Consider the following 18,102-nt stretch of genomic DNA (forward strand, 5'->3'; position numbering starts at 1 on the left):
TTTTTGAAATTGTGATGGTTTAATTTGTCATTTTTTTTCTTTTAGAACTGCTTCTATGCCCTGCTAAAGATATATTTACTTACTCCTATCCCAAACATATTCTGTGGTTTCACCTAGAGTACTGTAATTTTAGTTTTTATTTTTAGGACAGTAATCCATCTCAAAGTTTATCTTTTAGAATTTGGTATGAGTTAAAAGTTATAATCTTTGTCCCCAATGTTTTACCTATCTATTTCATTAGCATTTGTTTTAAAGATTGTACTTTCACTCACCATTGAATTACATTGATTCAGTTGATTTTGTAAGTATGGGTCCATTTCTGTTCTCTTTTTTTTCTGTTAGTCCATTTACCTCTGTTTAGGCTAATGCCTCAATGTCTTGATTACTATGTCTGTATACTAAACTTTAAATTCAGGTGGATTTTTAAATCCTCCAACTTTGCTCTTTTTTTTTTTTTTTTTCAAAATTATTTAGGCTATCTTACGCCTTTACGTTTCTATTTAAATTTTAGAGCTAGCTTGTCAATTTTTACAAAACTGCCAGCTGGGATATTGATTTGGTATTATTGAATTTGGGGTCAAATTTTGTCATTTTTAACAGGACTGAATCTTCTAATACATGGAAAAGGTATATTTTCATTTCTTTCTGTCTTGTCTTAGCCCTGTTTTTGGTGCAAAGATCCTGTATTTTTTGAAAAATTTTATCGAAGTGTGATATATTTACACTATTTTACATATGTCTTTTAAAATTTCATTTTCCAATTGTTTTCTACAATTAAATAGAAATACAATTGATTTTTGTATTTTCACTTTGTTCCTGGAAACCTCTCTCTGTGACTGACTTGCTAGTTGAGAGAGTTGATTTGAAATTACAAGAATTACCTCCATAGACCATCATGTCATTTACAGTTATAGATACAGTTTTCTTCTTTTCTGATTTTCATATCTTTTATTTATTATCACCTTATTTCATTGCCTAGAACCTATACTACATGTGAAATGCATACCATGTATTGATGTTCAGGATCAGAAATTCAATTCCCTACCATTGTATGTGGTCTCAGCTGTATTATTAGGTGACTTTTTTTTTTATAGAGTGAATAAATTCCCTCTCTGGTCCTCTCTTTTATTATGAATGTGAGTTTAATTTGCTGTTTTGGTGACTGTTCAAATAAACATATGGTTTTTCTCCTTTATTCTCATGTCTTGTATTGTATTGGTTGATTTTCAAATGTTGAATTAACTGCATTCCAGAGAGAAACCCAGCTTGATCATTGTGTATTTTCTTTTCAAATATTGGATTCAGTTTACATCTGAGGATTTCTGTCAACCTATATAATCTTCTGTTAAAACGTCTGTGTCCAGTTTTGGGACTTGGGTTATGATGGCTTCATATATTGGCAAGTGTTTCCTCTTCTGTCATCTTTGGACATGTCTTTGTCAAGTTGTAATATTTATTCCCTGTAAGTTTGATGCAATTCATCAGTGGAATGATATGGAGTTTCGTGGAAATATTTCTGATAATTAATTCAACTTCTGTAGTATTTACAATGGTATCAAAACTTTCTATATCTTCTCATGTCAATTTTGGTTAATTGTGTTTTCCAAAGAATTTTTCAATTTCATCTATGTTGTCAAGTTTATTATCATAAAGTTGATTATAATTGTCTCTTGCTTTTTTTGAAGTCCAGAGGATCTGTAAAAATACCCCTCTTCCGTTCCAAATATTGATAATTTTATTTTCTCTCTGCTTTCTTGACAGTTTTACTAAGGTTCTATAAATTTTGTAAGTTCTGTTTGCTTAATTCTAACCAAACAGTACCCATGCTACTTCTGATTGCACTTAAATTTTAAATTTTTTAATTTTTTATTTTTTGAGAGCTAGAGAGTGCATGAGCAGGGGAGGGGCAGAGAGAGAGGGGAACAGGGGATCCAAAGAAGCTTTTTGCTGATAGCACAGAGCCTGACGTGGGGCTTGAACTCCTGAACAGTGAGATTATGACTTGTGCCAAAGTTGGGAGCTAAACCGACTAAGCCACCCAGGCTTTAAATATATTTAAATATTCAAGTAATGTTCTTATTTTACGAAGTTACGTAAGGTTGAATCAGAGATACTAAATGTGTCAAGCCCCCCTTCCAAAAAAAGGTTATGTCTACCATTCAAGCTTTGCAAAGTAATGCATAATTAGTGACCTACTTTTAGAATTTATGAGCTTAGATAGATATCTTGCTACAGTGTTAATATTTATTAATAAATGACATAATATTTCTGCATTTTAATTTAACAACAAAAACTTGAGCTCAGATTATAATTTCATATGGATGTATTTCTGCCTAAAGTATAAATTAGTTTTTAAGCTGACACACAAAAAAATTGTAATTAAAGGCTAATTAACAAGGAACTGTTCCGTGCAACTAAGGATATTTATCCAGGATTTTATTTTATTCATAATTTCTGTGTATTGAGGCAAGAAAGGAGAGGATCCCATTCATACCTCAACCTATTCTGAGCCATTTTTATATTCATCATTAAAAAGAAGCTATTTTTAAGATATCTGCTTGTTACACCTTCTACTCCTTGGTTTAATACTAAAACATTTATTGTTATTTGACATGGAGCACCTAATGCAAGGAGACATGTCGTGGAAAAACATAACAGACTTTAATCCAAAAGTATGGAGATAGGGCAAAAGATATATTTTACTTACTATTTTTTAAAGGCAGGCTGCTGATAGACTTAAGACTATCTGTTTGGAAATTAGTTTGAGACTGCATGAAGAAAAGCCTATAAGAAATTAATGATTAATTGTGAAGATTTATATGGGCTATTCCATTTAGTCATAAACTAAGAAAGAAATAAGAACAAGGAGGTTATAAGTCCAAAACTGAAGAAAGCTCTATGGGCTTAAAGCCATTACTCTAGAAAATAAATCCTGCCACAAAACATGGGAAATGAACACAGTAAATTTCAGGGTTTGGAAAATGTTTCTTATGGGAGAAAATCCCATTAAGTCGATCTGAATTGCTTCAGAAGAAGGTCCGTGGCAGTGTCAACTGCCATTAACATGAAGGATACTTCCCTGTTTCTCACTGCATTATGTGTGTATCAGATTCTATGACTTTTGTTTTTGATCAATAACCAATTTTTTCTAAGAACACTAAAAGGTTACAACCTGGTTTGCTCACAGTAATGAAAATTTACTGGAATGTGAGTCATCCCTATTTAAATCAGCCTATTGAGTCATCAATATTTGGAGGCCCTGATGGGCTTGCTGTATTTATCACTGTCCTTTGGCTAATGGAGGTTTGAGTTCATATCATAATTTAAGCCAAGCATCGATTTTAGTTGATAAAGCCATTTCCTCCATCAAATGACTCTTGGTAAGAACCAGTATTACACTGCTTCACTAGCAATCAACTGAAGGAGACTCAACCAAAGAATGAAACAGAGATGCGATAGACAGTTCTAGGCTCAATTGTTTTTGTTATTAACAACAAGAAGTTCACTAAGTCAGGGTGCCTGGGTGGCTCAGCAGGTTGAGTCCGACTTCAGCTCAGGTTATGATCTCACAGTTTGTGAGTTCAAGTCCTGCGTCAGGCTCTGTGCTGATGGCTCAGAGCCTGGAGACTGCTTGTGGGTTTGAGCCCTGGTCACGTTCTGTGCTGACAACTCAGAGCCTGGAGCCTGTTGGATTCTGTGTCTCCCTCTCTCTCTGCCCTCCCATGCTTGTACTCTCTTTCTGAAAAATAAATAAATAAACTTAAAAAAATAAATAAAATTTAGTTTAAAAAAATTGACTAAGTCACTGAAACTAATTCTAAAATTTAGTTTAAAAAAAAGTTGACTAAGTCACTGAAACTAATTCATTTTTATTTTTTGCATTTTTGAAAATACATATAAGTACTAAAAAAAAGAACATATTAATATAAATCATAATCCTTGTCGTGTTCCTATCCACTGACAACTTAGTATTCTAAGAATTCAATGTGCCAGTGAGTAAGCACGTCTTATTTTCATTTTGTGAAATCCGTATCCTGTAGTAATCCTTCATAAGGCATTTTGCCTTTTTTACTTCAGTGTGGGCAGAGTTGGTATTGGCTTTAGAAAATACTATGCTTATAAAGTGCTTATTGTCACATTTATTTCTTTGGAATCTACATCTTTTCTATCCATGTGCTTGTATGTAACTAAATTCTGATGTAGGGCATTCAGAGCTTTCAATATCTGGAATGTTTAGACGTTTTGCTAACTGGTTGGTAACTCCAGTTAGTCCTTACTTTGAACTCAAGTTAGCCTTATAGTCTACATGCTTTTTCTCAGAGAAAGCGGGCCCTTTCTTAGTCCTACTTCTATGTGATTCACTCCTTGGCTTACATCTTTCTTTCTTTCTCTCTTTCTTTTTCTTTCTTTCTTTCTTTCTTTCTTTCTTTCTTTCTTTCTTTCTTTCTTTCTTTCTTTCTTTCTTTCTTTCTTTCTTTCTTTCTTGTCTCTGTCTCTTTTTGTTTTTTACAGTCCATCAGTACTCAAGCTAATCTGTCTAAAATTTTTCCTTGATGAATATTGGAAATTTTTTTTTCTGTAGCTGTGTTTTCCACATCTGGGAGATCAATATATTCATGTCTATGATTTCATTAAAAAAATTATCAAGTTCTAGGTACTAGGCATAAGATATGTAGTGGTAAATAGGACATACATAGACTCTGTGTGTAACTAGAGCATAAAATACTAAGGAGCTCAATATACGTCTAACTTGTTACATTTTTGTAAAGTGCTGTGAAGTGCAAGTACAGTATTCTGTGCGTACAAAATAGGGTCTGCCATTTAAGCATAACTAATTTGTCACTACCAGAATCTTGATACTGGCAAGCTACCGGCATATATCAACATAGAATTAGGAACCCAGACTTGCCTTTTTATATTTAAAAAGGCACATGTATAATACAGTTTTATTTATAATTCAGCAAATAAGCCTTAAGCATAACCCAATAGCTGAACCTGTGTAAGTCACTCGAGATCAAAATGAAACGGGACTGTGCCTGCCTTTTAGAAGTCCATGGTTTAAAGAGAATTTATACATGTATACTACTTACATTAACACAGTGTGATAAGTCCTGTCACAGAATAATGTGTGCTATGGATTAAATGTGTCTATACATTGCCCCCATCACCGAAGTCCTGTATATTGAAGCCCTAAACCTCCATTGTAATGATATTTGGAGATGGAGCCATTGGGTGGTAATTACTTTACATGAGATCATGAGGATGGGGCTCTCACAACAGGATTGGTACTCTTGTCAGAAGACACAGTAGAGAACATGCTCTGGATGTGAAGACCAGGGGAAAGTGGCCATCTGCGTGTCAGGAAGAGAGCTTCTCCCAAAACATGACCATACTGGCACCCTGATCTTGGACTTCCAGATACCAAAGCTATGGGGAATAAATTCCTCTTGTTTAATCCCCCTAGTCTGTGGTATTTTGTTAAGGCAGCCGTAGAAGAGGAGTATGATGTATAGCCTATGTCGGTGGCTTAGAGGACAGAATAATTAATTTTGCTTAGAACAACCAAAGACAGCTCCAGAAAGGAAGTGATACCTGAGCTTGGCCTTGAAGGGTGAATAAAATTTTACTTTGTAGAGAAAAGGGTGAAAGGGCATTTCGACCATGAAAAAAAAATTAGCAAAATGCAGGAATTAGAGATGAATTCTATCTTGTTTAAAAAGGTGAATGGTGATACCACCAACAGATGAAACATAGAAAAACTAGATGGATTTGACTAAATAGAGTGAAGTAGCATGATGCTGAATTTGACCAGGATGGCTTTGTAAGTACCAAGCAATTGCAAACATAACTGATGAAGGGATAAAGAAGATGTGGCACACGCGCGCGCGCACACACACACACACACACACACACACACGAATATTATTTGGTGATCAAAAAGAACAAAATCTTGTTATTTACAATCACGTGGATGGAATTAGAGTGTATTATGCTAAACACAATTAGATAAAAACAAATACATCATTTCACTCATATGTAGCGTTTAAGAAAAAAACATGAACATAGAGGAAGGGAAGGAAAAATAAGATAAAAACAGAGAGGAGGACAAACCGTAGGAGACTCTTAAATATAGAAAACAAACAGGATTGCTGGAGGGGAGATGGGTGGGGGGGATGGGTTAATGTGCAAAGGGCATTAAGGATGGCACTTGTTGGAATGATCAATTTGTTATATGTTAGTGATAAATCACTGAGTTCTGCTTTTGAAACCAATACTACACTCTATGTTAACTCACTTGAATTTAAATTAAAAAATTAAAAAAACATAAGTATGGAAATCAGAAGAAACTTGGGAACTGCTTTCAACAATTGTGTATGTCTTTAGTGGATATTAGGTGTCCCACCCAGGTCACCTCTTCAAGGTCAAATTATCTGTCTACCAGCTGCTGATAGACTCGCTTAAAGCTTAAGCCTTCATTGTGATTTCTTATTTGGCAACGAGCAGCTGCTTTGCTCAAAATTACATTCCTTCCTGAAATGGGGTAAGGAGTGTGGGTAGGAAACCTGTGGACAATGACCAGATGATGCAGAGATTTGAAGACCTGGCATCCTTAGCTTATTTGGGAAAAACTCCAAAGGGCATCCAAAGCCCCAGGACTTTGTGTAGATTGGCTGAGGGCTCAGTTACAACTACCTTGTGATTCAGCTTCTCCTTCTGCCAAAGCCCGCCTTTCACACACTGTCTCAGGTGAACTTTCTAAGAGCATTGTCCAGTCACCTTTATCATTGAAAAATCCCATTTTCAGGAAACCCAATATAAGGCACTGCCATCTCAAATCCCAGAATACCAATATGAAGAAGTATAGGGCTTGGGAAGGAGAAGAGTGACCACATGCTGAAGTTGCTGCACAATCTCACTAATACGTATCAGTATACCAGGAGAAGACGAGGGTCTATGCACAGTTTGGATCCTGATGGTGCTGAACACGGTAGGACAGCAGAGAAAGAAAGTTGGGGAAAGGAGAGTTTATCAATATGGGAGCAGTGTCCTGTGAAACAATTTAATATTCTGGCATCTACCCTGGGAAGTCATGCTAATTCTCTCCTAGGATAATTCTTGGAAACAGGGAACAAATACTGAGCCGAAGTAAATTAAGTAGAATTTCCAGAGTTTTCAGGGTGGATGGCAGGAAAAAGAATTAAAGGACCCAGAGAGGTGGGCAGAATCTATTACACGAGGCTGGATGAACAGCTTATAATGTTTTATGGGAAGGCAGAGAGAACATTCCAGTGCAATAAGGAATGGTGAAAGGGGAATAAAAGATTAGCTCAGTGAGGGCTGTTCTTTCTAGGCAAAGAATGACAGTAGGGGGTGCTATTATAGAACTGATAGCAATTAGTTATGGTTGCATCTCAAATAAGACCAGATGCTCATGCTTAGCAATCAAAAGCAAGGTAAGTGCAGTGATCACAGTAGGTGGCAAGTTCTGAGTGGCAGACAGAGGAGGCTAGCTTCACAATGAGATAAGGAGATGGTTAACAGAATATGTTAGTCCTTAAGGAAAAATGAGTAGATAGCAAATAAGGGTTTTGCATAATGTATACAATCAAAATAGATTTAAAAAATGGAAGATGAAGAAGCAGAGAGAAGCTGCCCATCAAAACACGATAGTCTTTCCCCGGATTCTAGGTGTGATCCATTTCTGAGACCATGAACCTATTGACTGAAAGAGAGGTTCTGCCTATGATGAAGGATCATTTTTCACTGTGATAAATGTGTAGTAGAATTCCCCAGTACTTGACCAAAGTGACCCATGACCTTTAATTTAGGTATCTGAGCTCTTGGAAAAGGAAATATCCAGATCATTCAAGAATTGATGTATATAGGAACATAGTGAGGAGAGAAATATAAAGTATTAAAAAGGAACCAAATGGAATGTCTAGAACCCCAAATACATTATGTGCATTGATAAATTTTTCTGCAAGTTGAACACCGTGGAAAAAAGATCAGTGGATTGAAAGACACAGTGATAGAAATTGTGCATACAGAAGCACTGAGAGAAAAAAATCATTACTGCAACAAATATATTTGTTGTTCCAAAAGGAACTCCAAAAGGAGGTTGACAGAAATTGAAGAAATAACAGACTAACATTTTCCAAATTTGCACAAACATGATACGGTCACGTGTCCCAGATTTTCAAAAAATTCCGATCATGGAAAAAAGGCCAAAACACATAATTCAAATTACATAAAATCATTGTTAAAAATACAATTTTAGAAGAGAAAAATAAGATCAAATGGAGGGTGATAAACATCAGAAGATGATTGACTTTCTGTCATATGTTAATCTAGAATTCTATATCCTGAAAAAAAAAATCCCCTTCAGGAATGAAGATAAAAATAAAATAAATGTATGTTCAGGAAAGGAAAAACTTGGAGAATCCCTCACCAGAAGGTTTTCCCAAAAAGAAAGTTTAAATTTCTTCAGCTGAAGGAACATTTTAATAAGTTTTACTAAGGAATGAAAAAGTACGGTGAATAGTCCCTCAGTGGGTAAATAAAAATGTTCCCTCATTTTTCAATTTCTATAAAATATATTTTATTGTTTAATTTTAAATGTAATATATTTGGGGAGTTTATGATGTGTAGATGAAGATTGACATAAAATGTATAAAGAAGAGTGGGTTAGAAGTATACTGTTAAGCATTTCTAATCTCTGAAGTGTCATAATACTTGAAAATAGTGACAAAAGATGCTCTGCAAGCTCTAGAGCTCCTGCTTTATCAACTTAAAAATTACAGTTAATAAGACCACAGTAAAGAAAAATTTAATGATAAACATATTTAAACAGTCAAAAAGAATGCAAGGAAGAACAAAAAAAATATATATGGGACAAATTGAAAAACAGATAGTCATATGGTATACTTAAAAACAACTATGTAAATAATTATATTCATTATAAATACTCTAAACTGTTTAACTAAAAACCAAAGTACATTACAGTGGATTCATCTAGAGAAAATGCATTTTGTATATGAAGTTATAGATTTAACAGTAAGACGATGGGAAAATATATTTTAATATCAAATAAGTCCTCAGGACTAGGAATATTAACTAATTTTAGGGAGTTCATTGTGGTGATGATGTTTAGTTTTTTATTATAATCTACTTAGTGCTTTTATCCTTTAAAGTCACAGAGATTTTCTTTGACTTTTTTTTTTTTTTTTTCTCTCTTCAGTTGTGGTATATCCAGGCTATAAAATGGAACAAACTACTTAGACCTACAACATTGATGAATCGTAAAACATTATGTTGGGCTACGTAGGGCACAAAAGAGCACATACTATATAAACCCATGTATTTATAATTACAAAACAGGTAAAACTAATACACAGTAACAGAGCTTAACAGTTACTCCCTTGGCCAGAGGTAAGGGAGGGTAGAATGCAAATAGCCAAATGGAAAATTTGGGGTGTTATTGGAAATATTCCACTGGGGTAATGATTTTCTGGGGATCCACAGTTGACAAACACATTGAATTTGTTAACTTAAAATAGGTGCTTTGTATTGCATGTAAATCATAGCTCTCTGGAGTTAATCGGTAAAAACAAAACAAAAATCTAGTGTGGTGACAGAATGGAGGCAGAGAGGCTAGCTATGGTGCTGTGAATAATCTGACTGAGCAGTAGTGGTTTATATGGTAGAAATGGGGAACTAGGAAATAGGTTTAGGATAGGTCTTTGAGGCAAAATTGAACATGATATGTTGATGATTTGGTAGGTATACTTGAGAGTGGGGATCTCTGATGGATAGCAAGAAATCAACAAAAATCCTTAAGTTTGATTTGAGAAACTGAATTAAGTTGTTTATTCAAAGAAGCTAATGTCAGACAGTAGCTAGTTTGGTGGATGGATCCTGTGGAGAATCAAGAGTTCTGTTTGGGCTGTGTTAATTTTAAGAAGTTTACTGAAACACCTGTGGACAGATATCAAGCAGGGGGTCAATGTGTGAGTCTAGAGTTCTAGGGCAAATGTGGATCTAAAGGTACAGACATGGAAGTCATAGCAAACAGGTTCTACTTGAAGCCAGAGACTTGAAAAGCTGTCACTTAGAGAGAAAACTTATTTAGAGCTGATAAGAGCTCCGGGGACATGCACTGGTTCAGCAGGGGAAAAAGAACCAGCAAAGAAGGCTGTAATGAAGCCGCTAACAAAGTAGGCAGTCAATCACAAGTATGTGGGGTTCTAGACATCAGGAGATGAGAAAGTTTTAGGAAGAAAGATGTGCAATTGTGCTGACATCAATGGATCATTGTGGTTAAGATGAGGAAAGAACATTGACCTCTGGACAAATTTTTGTAGTGGCTCTGATGAGATATCTCTCTTGAAATAGAGAGGCAGAAACCTGATTGGAGGACATTTAGAAGATCCTACAACACGACTCTTAAGTTTGTCAAGAAAATTTACAATTAACTGGGGAAAAGTGGAGCAATGGCAGAAACGATTCACATCAAGGTCAAGGGAGGTTTTATTTGGTTTGTTTCACAGAGAACAGTATTAGTGTGTGTTTGTATGCTGGTGGTAATAGGACATCAAGAAGTGAGAGGTTATTGATGCAGGAGAGGGAGTGTTTGACAAGACTGTGAAGATGAGAAGACATAGGATGCAAACATTAGGTGCAGGGATTGGCATTTAATACCATATTTCATTTTGGGAAATGACAGCATCATGCTGAGGGAATGTATTACTGTCATTGTTCTCTATGCTTTCATACTCAATGGAGGACTAAACAAAATAAACTCAGCAAAATAAGTTTTGGTTACAGTTAAGATTTGGTTAAAATTCTCTGATGCATATTTTTTTTTTTTTTTGGTTTGAAATAAGTGATTTTCCCAGTTTTGTGTATTCTTCAGGAGTATCTTGCCTTCATTAGGCAACTACTATAAAATTAAAATGAAAATAATGCATTTTCTAAAGGTTACACAGTGTGAGGTTGTTTTCGTTGAAGAAAACATGAACAATTTTATTCAGAAGAAAAGGATAGTTTCACCTGAGCCACTAATGAGGCTGGAAACAAAAGACAGAACCTTTGAATTTGGTAACGTCTTTTGTTCAGAAGAATATAGTCCTTGAAAAGTCTGCTGCCACAGTAGCAGCCTAGGGCCCTGTTAGATGTCACAAAATTGCACACCAGTCACTAATGAAAGGTTGCATTTCAATAGTTCTTTAACAGCCTCTGACAACCATTCAGAGCTAATGGCACTCTATCTAATGTGGTGATTGGTGCTGGTGAAATATTTAAGGGTCATAGCAAGAATGGAGGAAACAGCTATGACTGAAATCCCGTGAAACAAAGGATATCTTACAAATGAGAAGAAAACTTGAGATTGTGACAGTCTGATCGCAAGTCTCGGGGGGAAAAAATGACCCAATTATTTTCCCAAATACTGGCATTTAAGATTTTAGTACTTCGATAGGGATGACTACCAAATCTATAAGAGAATCTCCACTGTCACAGAGAGATATGGGGTTTGGACTCTTCTCTTATTTCTCCTACCTCCTTCAAGCAGAGATAATAACACTACATGCAGCCTTTATATCAGCTAGGATCCTTTAAGATCAAGTAACCTAATAGTGGCTTAAACAATGAGAACAATGTGCTACCTCAAATCACAAGAACTCAGAAGGTAGGCTTTATCAGAGCTGGTTACTTCAGTGGCTCCATGATATGAGGGATCCTGGTCACTTTCTTTGGGAGTCTCTAGACTTTCCCTTTTGGAGCATAGCAAGATGGTACCGGCAGAGGGGCCTCACATGGCAATGCTAAAAGGCAGGAAATTAACTTTTTTTATTTCCTCTTTTTTAATTATGAGGAAAATGATCCCGGAAGTCTCTCTGTAGACTTTCCACTTTTTGTTTTTCTGTCACAGCACTGTGTCTAACAAATCACTGATAAGGAAAATAGAATTATAACAATTGGCATAGACTAATGAACATTCACTCCTTGGGATGGGGAAGACCTCTAAGGATGCTTAAAAAAAACAAAAACAAAAAACAAAAACTAGTTTCTAAATAAAGCTGGGGTTCTGCCAGCAAAATAGAAGTCATGCCTAATGACTATTGAGAAGACGGAGAAATGCATGCAAAGTGATTATTAGCACAGTGGCTGATGGACAAAAGTATTTGGTAAATATTAGCTGCTTTTATCATCCTATCAGAGCCTCTCTGGTGGAAATAAAGTAAATGACACTAGCCTCATATCCCAGACTGTATACTCTGCCCTCCATCTGATCTGTCATCAAATTGTATAGTTAACTCTTTACTGTAACTTTACTTTCTCCCACTTGGTTCTTGTCATCCTATTTGTCTCGCTCAAAAGCTGATACTAAGTTGTCTGTCTTCAGCCTTGCCTATGGTAGCCCATCTTTCATGTGGTAGCCCATTTGACCTTTCTGAAGCCAGATCTGATAAAGATCACCATCTTCCTTAATATGTTGTAACATTTCCTCAATACATTACACCTGAAGGTTAAACTCTTCTGAATGATATCCATGTAGCCACTCTGCCATGCTAGTGGATGGAGGCTCCTCTCTCCAGCAGCTGTCCCATCTGGAACATATAGTCCCCTTGATGACCATAGTGTGGGAGGAGAAAAACAGAAGACTCACACTTGGAGTCTCCCTTGTGTACAGTCAGGTACCCTGCCTGGCTCTGAGAGGGCTGAGAAGAGCCATCTTTCATTCACCAAGAAGGGAAGGAGGACATGTTTTTAAGGACCACTATTTTGATAGATGCAGAGAGATATCTCCCAGATTTCCTTTCAAGGAGGGAGTGTCTGCCAAAGTGCAGGGAGTTTGTCTATCATCAGTAGCTGAAAGTTGCTTTGTCTGAGGTCAGGCCCCTCCTGGGGCTCCCCACCTTCTAGAAGTATAAAGACCTATCTCCACCCACTCACACAACTTTGAGGTGCATTGCTTATTTAAAAGCTCCCTTGGGTGGTGCTGGGGCAGGGGGGAGGCTTGCCTCACAGTTTGACTTGTCTTCCCTACCCTGCTTCATCCTTTCCTTCATAGTTCTGATCCCTTACAAATATCCCAAGTTGTACGTGATTTTCTGCTTCTGAAAAATCACAACCTGCAACAACTAGCCATTTCTACCAGTGAATCTGTTAGCTCTCAATTCTTCTGCCTTGATTATCATTTTCTGATTTAAATCTTTTCACTCCAAATAGGTAGAAATCATTACTGTCCCCTGAAAGCATCACTGAGATTTTTGCAGATGAAATATCATTTATAGAGTACTTACATGCTGCTGAGGGCTCTCTTTCACTCTGTAATTCTAAAGCTGCCTATGATTAAACACATGCATAGAAGAGTCATCGGCTGAGACCCAGTAATTATTAAACCAGAGAATTTAGACTCAGATTTCTCCTTGACCCATTACACCTTTAAAACTTTACAGCCTATTTTCTTTTTAACTATGTTCAGTAGTCACTGCATGGGGCATCCTTTCCCTCTTTGCTTTGAGAGGCTCACTGGTATTCACCCAGCTCAGCATCTACACCTTCAAAAAGCCTTCTGTAGTTACCCCTGCCCTTGCACGGGTGTCATCTGTGTTGCTGCTATAACTAATACCCAAAACTTCTGTCCTTATCATTGCACTTGTTATTACCACATCATAATCCTTTTTGCCTCTCTAGCATTCCTGATGCCTGGTCGGTGCCTGGTGCCCTAGTGCCTTACCTACCTCTCAAAAGGATTTTGAGTGATGTATGCGTCAGCACATTTAGGTATTGAAAGCATTTACAGAATGAATTTAATCATATTTTCCCCCCTCTAGCTTTGCACGGACTTCACCATACTAGAGGACTCAATTAAAAAAGGAAAAAGATAGTGCCATTACTCAATGTGTGAAATGAGCATTTGCGAGTCTAGAGGAATTTGATTTTAAGATTACCTTCCAACTCTGATAATTGGCTATTCTCAGTTTGAACTACAGAGTGTAATCTAGCAGTGATGACTGGGCAGATGTATCTAATGAGGAACCTTCCTGGACAGAACCTCTTCATGTCTTCACAAATCCACAGTCAGCACCTGTTACCTGGAAGACCTCTTCCAGTGTTACTCTTTCAGTAAGGCGAGACAATCCCATTAAAGCTGTATGTGTGTAACAGGAATTATGACTCACGTGAGTACTCATATTTTGGTTCTCTTCTCTGTCTGCCAGTACTACCCCTGTTGTTTTATTTGCATATTAAGCAGGTGAGAGGAAAAGTGCTGAGCAAAATCTTCTATGGGTTCAGATGAAGTTGATGGTAGGAGGAGGAGGGGGTATAATATTCAGATGTTAATTTTTTGTGTGGCTATTCCATGTATTTCTGTATAAGACAGTAAATTTTTGTCTCGTGAGTTAAATGATGAGACATTTCCTATGAGTTTAATAATTGCCGTTTGAAGAAAGAAGAATGGAATGATTTGAAAGCTGGAAAAGTCTGAAAATTGGGTGGCTCATTCGGTTAGGCATCCCGACTCTTGATTTCGGCTCACGTTGTGCTCTCAGGGTCTGTAAGCCCTGCATTAAGGCTCTGCACAGGTGGTGTGGAGCCTGCTTGGGATTGTCTCTCTCTTCCTTTCTCTCTCTCTCTCTGCCCTTTCCCCACTTGTGCTCTCTGTCTCTTTCAAAGTAATTACAAAAACACTTTAAAAATAACATTTTAAACATTATGATTGGATGGCAGGATGAAATATTGCCTGGTTGAAAATGTATCAGGATTAGGAAGATAGGAAGGAACTGGCATCAGTCAAAAAGAACGTGAAGAGTATCTGTTAGAACAAGCATGCACAAAATTAAATATGGTACAGGACTTATGTTCACTTAGAAGGCACTGATAATAAAATGCTGAAATTGGTAGATACTCTTAACCTTTTTTTTTTTTAATTTAATGTTTATTTTTGAGAGAGAGCATGCACGTAAGTGAGCAGGGGAGGGGCTGAGAGAGAGGGAGACACAGAATCTGAAGCAGGCTCCAGGCTCTGAGCTGTGAACACAGAGCCTGACGTGGGGCTTGATCTCACAGGCCACGAGATCATGACCTGAGCTGAAGCTGGATGCTTAATGTACTGAAACACCCAGGCGCCTCACTCATTAACCTTTGCTACCCAGCATCCCCCAAGTCTCCATGGTTCAGCATCTAAAGGGTTAAGCCTGGTTTGTCAGGACACCTGGAGGACCCAAAATTCCTGTTGTCACTTGTGTCCTTCCTGATGGATGAGTGCCATTCTGATCATCACCTCTGATGTACATGAATGTTGAAACACTTTTTCTCTGTAAGCAGCAAAAATCTCCCAACATTTATTAAATTAAATTTTAATGTAACATCCATTTTCATGCCATTTCTGTGCATTTGAGGCTCCTAGAGTAGGAGCTGATTGAATTCATGAAATCTGTTGCTCCTGCCTCCTTCTCCCAGGTCTCATTCTTTGAGGGCACAAGAGTGTGGCCTTATCTTCACAGCAGCTCATTCAATAGATCTCAGATGTCTTCCTCTGGTTTATTTTGGAAACCTCAGTCAGCAAAATGACTTTAGTCCATCATCTCCCCTCATCCAGTGGAAACCCATTCTGTCAAGGGATTCTACTTTTCCTGAGGCACTTAGCACCTACCAACAATAAACATTTTTCTTCTGAACAGGTAGAGATAAAGCAGAGGAAACACATAAACAGACACACACAGACACACACAGACACACATACACTAAAAAGACTTTTTACTGATTATAAACCAGGAAGCAAATGACATCTTGCACCTCATACAATAAAAATCAGCTTCTGCTTCTGAAAATCAGTTATCCCAGCTCAACAAGCAACTGATCATTACCATTGTGGTGGTAATAGAATGCAATTTGTTTATTGAGGGTAGTGGAAAACTTAGCAGTTAATAGCATGCAGTAGTACAGAGAATATGGAAGGCCTTACATTCTCTCATGTAGAATGGAGTAATGTTTAACCCTTGGTAGTGACTGAGTTTAAAACTGTGACAATTAAAAATTCAGTAACAATCTTAAGTCTACTCTGCTAAGTGTACTTCAGAGAGTATTACTGTGTGAATAACAAATGAAAATTATGCAAATGGAAAAAAAATAAACCACTCCATAAAAGAACCGTGTGGAGAGATGATAACCTCCTTCGTGGAACGTACTTTATAAAAAAAAAAAAAAACAGAAAAAGCCTTTATCAATCATTGCATAGGAAAAGCTGCCATTAATCTACGACAGTTCTTCCAAAGAGAGTATCGTCTTCCAGGTGGAGAGTCCATTTGCCTAGTTGAATGAAAAGGGAGCATTTCCTATAACTTTTACTTCACTCCTTATTGCCATGTGCTTTGAATAAAACAGTCACCGTTATTTTTCATAGAAAAAGTTACATATCATGTCCATGCAATTCAGAATCTAAGTATGTACATAGTTTGTTGGTTTCATTGTAATTATTGTTAAATGTAAAAGTACAAAGATGGGACATTAGAATCCCCTTTGTGAGCAGGAGAATTCCATGTTGTGGCAAGATGGGCACAGTGAAGGTTACAGATAAAATTCATCTAACTTTAGGGGCCTGCAGAAGCCAGCACCTAAGTACATGTCAAAGTAAGGCCATATTTCCCAGCTCTAACAGAGCTCCATTTTCAGACATTCTTTGTATTTTTTTTTAATACTTGTTTATTTTTTTGAAGGAGAAAGAGATAGAGCTTGAGCAGGGGAGGGGCAGAGAGAGAGGGAGGCACAGAATCTGAAGTAGGCTTCAGGCTCTGAGCTCTCAGCACAGAGCTTGAATTGGGGCTTGAACTCACAAGCTGTGAGTTCATGACCTGAGCCAAAGTGGGACAGTTAACTGACTCAGCCACCCACATGGCACATTCTTCTTATTTTTAAGACTACAACCCATCAGCGGCCCTTGAACCCTCCTATACTTTATCCTCCCCTCTTGTCCTTCTGTCTTTCGACCCTTTGCCATTCATCTATCCTTCCAGTTCTCTCTCCTTCAAACTAGTACCCAGCACCTGCTATGAGGTCAGCCACAGGCTGATAGAATGGCTAGATGAGTAAGTTAGATGCTTATTGTTAGCAGGGCCTTTATTTTTGCCTCTTCCCCCTCTAGACTTACATTTGCTTTCCCACCTATCACATAGGGCATCAACCTATTGAAATCCCCTATATCTTTCTGCTTTAAAATTAAAAAAAAAATGGCTCCTTTCTTGTCCCATGAAATCCTATCAGAATATCTCACACTAACATGGCAGGGATGATGATGGAGGGGTGATATCCCTCACACACACATTTTCATTTTATCGTCAATATCCTGAATTGTGTTTACCTCTAAAGGAGGTATCACCCTGTAAGAATTGTGTGTTCTTAGGTAAGACAATAAAGGATATTTTTGAGAATGTGGGTCTTGAGAAAAGAATTTGTGAATGTTGTTCATAGTTGAGATTATGGAAAAAAGATAGTTTAGGAAGCAGTTAGTCTTCTGGTCCATTCTCAGCTTGGCCATTTACTCGTTATGTGAAGCTGGGACCTTTGGTTTCATCATCTGAATTCAGTAATGGGAATTAAGTCAACTGTAAGTTGTAAGGTATCATAGGTTGATAAGTTTACAATATAATTCTTTTTTTCACTTTTAAAACAATGTTTATTTTTGAGAGACAGAGACAAAGAGAGAGCATGTGCACGGGGTGGGGAGGGGCAGAGAGAGAGGGAGACAGGATCCAAGGCAGGGTCTGCGCTGGGAAAGAGCCAGATGCGGAGGGCTCCAATTCAGGAGCCACAAGATCATGACTTGGGCCGATATCTGATGCTTAACTGACTGAGCCACCTGGCGCCCTAGTTTATAATTCTTAAACTGTTCATATCCCTAACTTTTCTTTGTGCATGTATCTAAAGTCGCATTAATTAGAAGTTAGATCAGTAAGATATTTTGCCACTATTTCTGGATGTCTGTGCCGCTTGCCCTTTGCCAGCCTGTGTGGTTACAAGGCTGTGGGGGTCTACTTGAGCTGGTTGGTTCTACTTCCGAAGACTTGATGTGTTTCTTTCATATTAACGTTTCAGTGT

The 18,102-nt window shown here is 37.3% G+C and overlaps 2 long non-coding RNA genes across 19 annotated transcripts in view; one reads left to right on the forward strand and one right to left on the reverse strand.

The window, feature by feature from the left end:
* LOC109499940 overlaps positions 1-18,102 on the forward strand; it is a 224,522-nt gene that overhangs the window by 15,727 nt on the left and 190,693 nt on the right. Inside the window, exon 2 of one of the 18 annotated variants that reach the window (XR_006598290.1) lies at positions 13,986-14,186. The exons of the other annotated variants lie outside the window; for them this stretch is intronic. This is a non-coding gene — a long non-coding RNA (uncharacterized LOC109499940). The remainder of the gene's footprint in view (positions 1-13,985; positions 14,187-18,102) is intronic. 18 annotated transcript variants of the gene reach the window in all.
* The window catches only part of LOC111560548, an 86,764-nt gene that overhangs the window by 14,909 nt on the left and 53,753 nt on the right, over positions 1-18,102 (reverse strand). The gene's annotated exons all lie outside the window — the stretch shown is intronic.

Source organism: Felis catus, chromosome A1 (assembly GCF_018350175.1).
Source record: "Felis catus isolate Fca126 chromosome A1, F.catus_Fca126_mat1.0, whole genome shotgun sequence".
In the NCBI taxonomy this organism is placed as follows: Eukaryota; Metazoa; Chordata; class Mammalia; order Carnivora; family Felidae; genus Felis; species Felis catus.